Source organism: Papaver somniferum, chromosome 7 (assembly GCF_003573695.1).
Source record: "Papaver somniferum cultivar HN1 chromosome 7, ASM357369v1, whole genome shotgun sequence".
Taxonomy (NCBI): domain Eukaryota; kingdom Viridiplantae; phylum Streptophyta; class Magnoliopsida; order Ranunculales; family Papaveraceae; genus Papaver; species Papaver somniferum.
In genome coordinates this window covers 164,834,935-164,842,760 of record NC_039364.1, presented here as the reverse complement: position 1 = coordinate 164,842,760, position 7,826 = coordinate 164,834,935, and positions in this window count along the sequence as shown.

Here is a 7,826-nt window from a genome sequence, read left to right as displayed (position 1 = left end):
TAGCTTGAATCTAAATCAGGTTTTCATCTAATGGTGAATATTGATTGCTTTGTTACTAACGCAAAACCCTGATTTGAAATACTATATAAAGGAGACATCTAGTATTGTTCAAAACTAATCCCTACACCTTACGTGTAATACTACTTTGCGTACTAGAGTCGGTTCTCCTTTAGCCTTTGATTTTCTTCTTCAAAAACCAGGTTAACGATTTAATTGTGAAGCCAGACTGATACTACTTTTATCGTAGTTGTGTAATCCGATCTTGCATCTTCTATCGTACGAGTACAATCAGATTGATTGGCTTGAGATTTGATATCTCTGATAGGCAAGATATAAAAAGTAATCACAAACATCTTCGTCTCATTGTTTGTGATTCCACAACATCTTGTTTCGCTACCATACAATTAAGATTGTTGTGAGGTGATTGATTAATCTAGGCTGTTCTTCGGGAATATAAGACCGGATTATCAATTGGTTCTTGTTCACCTTGATTATTATCAAAAGACGGAACAAAAACTTTAGGGTTTTTCTGTGGGAGACAGATTGATCCTTTGATAGACTTGTCTGTGTGAGACAGATTTGTTTATTGTCAAAGCCTGCGATTTTGGGTCGTAGCAACTCTTATTTGTGGGTGAGATCAGCTAAGGGAATCAAGTGCGCAATATCCTGCTGGGATCATAGGCGTAGGGAGTACAACTGTACCTTGGATCAGTGGGAGACTGATTGAGGTTCAACTACAGTCCAGTCCGAAGTTAGCTTGGAGTAGTTTAGTGTCTGTAACGGCTTATTCTATAGAAAGTATTTCGGAGTTAGTCTATATAGATTGCTAAGCGAAATATTGGGTGGTGTTGTTAAACCCCCACTTTTTCACTTACCCTACTACACTATTGGTTTGCATATGGGTAAATGATTATTTAAATACACTCATTTCTTCTCCTTTTCATTCAGACCATGTTCGTTCCCCCCCCCCCCCTCCAAAAATCTCTTTGCAGTTTCACTATGGTTTTACATATTTTCACCGGAATTTTAAAGCAGTTCATTTGATAAACATAGAGAAAATGTGTTTTTTTAACCATTACTGTGCTACCTGCAGTGTTAAGGTTCTTCATATTCCAACTCAGCAGTTTGTTTTTTGTTTTGTCAGTTAATGGCTCAAAATACTTAATTTTGGATTCGTTAGTAAAAAGTGGAGAGGCTAAGTAATTTATCATTAATAGATATTGCTTGAACCCCTGGAACATCTGTGACCCCTTTCCTTATACTAGTTGTTGTTTTAGTGCTAAAGAAAACCCATGCTTGCGCAGATTAATCAATTAACCTGACGTAGTTCCAAAATCAGTAAAAAGCTTGGCTATGTTTTTACTAGTTTTGGCATTAGCATCACAAAAATAAAGACAGTCATTGATGTGTGTTGTAAGTCCACTAATTACTCAACATTTTTCTCACTAATTAACTAAATATAGCGATAGTATATATCGTTTCCACAAAAAGTTGTATAATTAATACTCCCTTTGTTTCAAAAAGACTGTCCTCTATTCCATTTTGGTCCATTTCAAAATTTTACCCAACTTCTGTTTATAGTCATATTTTTCCAATAAACTCTCTAATATACCCTTAAATTTTTTATATTCATAAATTTATTTTTAACAGGACCCGATCAAAGATAGTAAAGAAATCTATATAATTAAGGAAACAAATATATCCTTCATTCCTTTTAAGAGAATATATATTTGGATCCAGCAATTAAATTTCATATAATGTTTATACTCCACAATTTGATATTTTTTAATTTTCCTTTTATATTTCATATTTATAATCCTCCTAACAATATTAGGTAGTTTTTATTTCTACCATTTATATTAAAATAAAATAGGTAAATAACTAAGGGTAGTCAAGTAAAATACCATGGTCTCCTTAATATTTTGACAAAGTCAAAGCGGACAGTCTTATTGAAACGGAGGGAGTAGGTTTTTGAATTAACAAAACAAGAATAAATACTAAACAAGAAGGTTGTTTTATTAAAGTAAATAAAAAATATAATAAGAAAGAAAAAATATGATCAATGAATCCTTCGTCGTTACTAAGCGTTAACAGAATTATTATACTTATTGTCACATGCCCATTTAACTGCATAAAATTTCCATACGACATGACCGGTAATACTCTGTGGTTCAGTGAAGCAACTTCATCCTCAAGTACCCAGCCTTGCAAACTTGCATCTGCCTTCACTCTTAAGGCATTACGCAGCAAAAGTCTTTATCTTCTTTCTCTCTAACTCTTTATGCCACCATAAGCATAAGAGGTTTTCCATACATCAAACCAATTGATCAACTCACAAAATCAGCATCACAATAAACACAAATGACACAATTAACCCATTTTATTGCATCAAGGGAGATTACAAAACTTGTCCATCACATAAGTGGTTCTTCTCTACTAGGATCAAGGGAGATTACAAAACTTGACCAAAACAGGTCATTCACCCTCTTGGTGAATGCCTAACCCTCTATACAAATAAGTGGTTCTTCTCTACTAGGATCATGCCAAAACTTCTGTGCAACCGCTTGAACAAGCCTTGGATAGCCAAGTGTCCAAGTAGTTTTCATAACCACCAACTTCAACTGCCACCTTTTTTTTATCAAGCCAATTGGTGCTACACCTGTTCTCGGTGGTTATGAATACTCCCACATGGTTATAAACTCCTTCTATAACCGTTCTCTCGTGTCTCACACATTTAGCATGATTGTAAATCTAATGGCCAACTTGTAACCGCCACTTGAGCTATAACGCGCAACCTTTGCGCATTATTGAGTTTGGAATGCCTCCAATACTCAACCAACACGACCCTGCAATCTTCTTGGCCTAAGCCAATGCACAAACAACATTGTGCTACATTTATCTTGGCCAACTCCTTATCTCAATCTGGTTATTTACGCACCATATGCTTCACTTAGCCTACTTGCTCGAAAGTAACAATGCTACTCTTGCATTACTAGCTTGTTTGCATTATTCAAGATTTGTCCAGCCTTGAACTAATGCATAGGCCAACTCTTTGGACTATTCCACACTCTTGCATCATCCTTGAGTTTGGGACAACTCAATTCCACGGATATGCCATAATTCCAACATCGCATGTTGCATTTGTCACCTTGGCCTGCCTTATCTTTTACTCAATGAAGCTTCATTGTGTCGGCCAATAAGCTTCATCACTTGGCCAATGTTCTTACATTTTTGTGCCATATTTGCACTTCACCGGCCCTGCATGGTCTTGTTATCTTAGCACTTGACAGTTTATGCAGTGTCGCACAACCTTTGCACATCATTGACTTGGCCGGCTAAGTTGTAACGTGCAATCATTGTGCATCACTATCCTGGACGGTCATACTTATTTATATTTCGTCAGAACCATTTCAACAATCGTGGAATAGCAACAAGCTCTGCTATCCCCAAAACTCCTCGTGTCACTAGATACAAACATACTAAAATTTCAATCATCCAATATTTGTAACATCATTCAATCATGTTTTGAAATAAAAGGACTTACTGAAATTTCTACTAAGGTTCGCCAACCATAGATATCTGAGATATATAAATACAGGAAGGTTGGCGAGCCATTTCGCAAACTCCAAGTTATGTTGGGTACAGTTCATGAACCCGGTTGGAGAACCGTGGTGAACTAAATTTTACAAGTTGGATAAATAAGGTAGTGGTTGGAAAACCCATTTCACGAACCGTGGTCAACTGATCTCGGTAGTCTAGTAGGGTTGGAGAACATAGTTCACGAACCGCAACACCCTGACTCGTAAACAATCCCTACGGTTGGCAAGTTGTTGTACCAACTGTCCCGACAATGTTTAGCAGATGCTTAAAGACTTATTATTTTAATATGTTTAGCATTGCTAGAACTCTCTTAAACACTTCTAAGACTTCATTGATTACTTAAACACTTATGTGTTTGTATCATGATTAATTTTTGGAGAAACATCATCTACCCCTGCGTGGATTTGGGGACATTAAACATTAGAAATTTAGGAATTGTGAAATTGAGAATGCAACCAAGTGAGAATCGCCTAACTGGATAGGGGCACAGTTTGAGTTCCCAATGCTTAACTTGAAAATAAGTTGCTTCCCCAACAATATTATTGTTGATTGCAGCTTAACCCAAAGTTAAGCTTGGAATGTTTTTTCTCTTTGTCCGAGCTCATCTTCTCATAGACTATTTTGTTATCTGTTTAACTAAAAATAGCTTATTTGTTTTCATATGAAAATCTTTTTAGGTGGGTACGGCTCGCGGTGGTGTCTCCACAATATCGGACGAAGGTTATTGCTGGCAAAGGCCTGAAGATATCAAATATAATAGGAGTGTGCAATCAACAATGGTCGACCTTGACGTCGCCAGAGAAATTGTAGCTGCTCTTTCCTCGGTTTCCTTGTCTTCAAAGATAACCTGAAATATGCTCGTCAATTAACTAAAGGGTCAGAAAAAATGGTTGAATTTTGCAGTCTTCCAAGAAACCAATACACATATGCATCGTGGCAGGAGAACGTAACTTATCACTCTTCGGATTTTCATGACAAAGAAATTTGGTGGGACGCTTAGTTATTCTACGCCACGGGAAGTTAAAAGTACTTTTCATGAGCAAATGGGAAAGAACTAGCCAAACAAGTTTGATAAGTTTCGAGACATAAGAACCAGAAGGGACTATGCAGAATCAACTTTGACAGGCAATGCTGGACTGGTTGTAGCATTAACTTCTCTAATTTAAATATCACATAAATCACAAAAAATTAGTATTTTCAAATTTGAAAAAATATCACATAAGTCACATCTGAGAAACTTTAAGAGATGTTTATTGTTATCAACATGATGTTTCTTATGTTATATCCAACAAGACGTTTGTTGTTAGCTATACGAAGAAAAAAAAACTAAGAAAAATGCTAGCATTAGTACCAAAAACCTAACAAAGAATTATATTAGTACTAATATTTTCTCATGTTAACAATTCAATTTTCCACAATTATAGGAAGATCACTGAAACAAAGTTTTATACATACAACTATACAAAAGAATGTAGAACCTGGGAAGAAATTAAACTATTTGAATGATCAGGAAGTTAAGATTAATTTGTTCAATGCTGATAATTATTGAAGTATTGTTTCTAGCCATGAATCATATCAGCTTTGTAGTTGAAGCAGAATATGTACCTGCTAACGAGAAGGAGGATCAAAATGATATCCGTGGGGTAATATATTGAATAAAATATTTAGCACATTGAGCAAATTTATTCTCGAAGCTTCGATGGAAGCAAGCCGTGTAGTGTCGAACCACTAGTTCTGAAAAGGTCAGAGCGAAAGAGATATAGCTACCAATATGATATTCAATGCTTCTTCATTCCGGAAATATACAATATATCTTGAGATGTTGAGGTAAAATAAATAACATCATCACTTATACATCTGACAACATGGGTTTATCCATGTACAAAGTGTATTTACAACTGAAAAAGCGAGGGTACCCAAATATACCTCAAGCTAAAACTTTTCCACCTATAAGTCCTTTCTCCGAAAGTGATTGTCTATGGACTGAGTCGAGACAATACAACTAATCGGTTCACACTTCGTGTGATCGTCTATGGATACGAGATCGAGACAATACAACACGAAGTATGTTTACTTGATAAGGGGTCCGAACTTAACCAAACACAATAGGATTACTATCAAGTAAATAGGAATTAACGTTTGTGTAATTTACTTTAAATTATAATACCAACAATTATAATTGCAAAAAATAAAAGTAAATGACACGGCAAGATTTTGTTAACGAGGAAACCGCAAATGCAGAAAAACGCCGGGACCTTTTCCAGAATTGAATACTCTCAGGATTAAGCCGCTATACAAAATCAAACCAACTTCGTATAGTTGAGACCAAGCAACTAAACCTATAGTTCACCTAGTTCCGTCTGTATTCCCACGCCTCCAACTTATGAATAAGTCACGTACTTGGAACAATTCCTTTGGTTCGTATTCCAAACAGTAAAGGAACAACAAATATGTTTGGTAGCAACTCTCTTCAACCAAGTGATGTGAGTTTGACAAAGGCTCTTCTGTTTATCTCAATAAACTCCTTCGTTAGGTTCTTAGATCTATCTTATTATCAACTAACGAAGTAATTGTTAAGATTTTGCAATAAATACTTTTAATCACAAAGAATTATATTGATGCCGATCTAAACAACTAATCAATCAATCTACCACAAGGATAAACCGATTATAGTTGGATCCTCTTTTTACCGAAACAAGTATCGTGCACACCAAAGATTATGAACCCCAAATCAGAAATCTTCAATGTCTTATTTGTCTTCAAATCTTCTTAGATCTTCAATAAACGCCTGCACACAACAACTTGAATCTCTTGTGATCAATCACGCATAGAGCGGAGTCTGTTAACAATGGATTATCACAAGACGTATTTAGATCTACAAATAGTCTAAAGATACCTGTCGAAACTTCAATCTAGTTTGAGTGAATCTTATATCAGAAGAGAAGATTCTCAAGCATAAACAAACTAGGTGCAATAAAAGTTCAACCACCGTTAACCAATCAAATCAATCGAAAACAAAAGATAAACCGAAATTTTCCACCAACGATACTGATAGAGCTTCTCAATCCCAAAGAAGCTTTAAACTGAGCGGCCGTAAGATATTTTGCCTAATTAGGTTACTCTCCTCTCCGAATAGGCGGCTTCACCAGTAACAATACAACCGAGGAATTTTGCTGTCACGAAGGATTAGTTTGCCCGAAATGCAAACTTCAAGTATTTATAGACAAGGAAGTTTGGACACCAAGGAATTTCCAAAACCGAAAATATTCTCAAGATATGCAATATATTCCAAATTCGGTTTTCATAATTCCTGGAAATGCTCTGTCCAAAATATTGACCGAAAATCTCTTTGGAAAATCTCCAACTAGTAAATGCACATTACTAATTCTCATTTTCCTAAAATAAAATTGAAAACCTTAAATAAAAGATTCTTAACTTATTTATGTTTCGATCCTGGGATTTTCTTCTTTTAGCTATTAAGGAATAACTTTGAACAATTAAAGATAAGCGTTACTGCACATGTTCAAAGTATGTCGACATCCTTACTTTGTAGGTCCTCTTTCATACTTACAATCTTGAAACTGATTTGCCACACCTCCAAATAAGTTTAGAATTGGTTCATCTGACTTTCAAGAACTATGTGATTGATCAAGAACACTCAATCACCAATCATGGGTTTAACGGTTCTACCAAAACAAGTTTATGTTCTACCTCCATGTTAGTACCGTGTATAGTTACATTAGATTTCCAAAATTAGGTTGATCGGTTCCCCACATATATATGGTATCTAACTTGAATGTGTTGCACATGTCCATAGGATCTGTTCCCCTTTGCCTAAAAACGTGTTGCACATGTCGATAGGATCGGTTCCCCTTTATGCTAAAACATGCTGCACCTCATACAAGGATCGATTCCCCTTTGTGATAGATTGCACCTCTTACTAGGATCGGTTATCCTTTACCAAGATTTGGTCTTACCAATAACACAAAATCGATCATACCATCTCAGGTGATTACTTAAGATCGGTTTCACTAATAAAAGTCATACCAATACAAAAGTCAGGCCTTTGTGAATAGTTTTACCATGAACACAAACAAGTCATGAGCGGTTATACTAATCATACATATTGGTAGTTCAAAAGATATGCAATGAATAATAATACCAATAATTCCTGGCGATTTCCTTTTCGATTCACAAAACAAGTTCATGAATTTACTTCCTTAAAA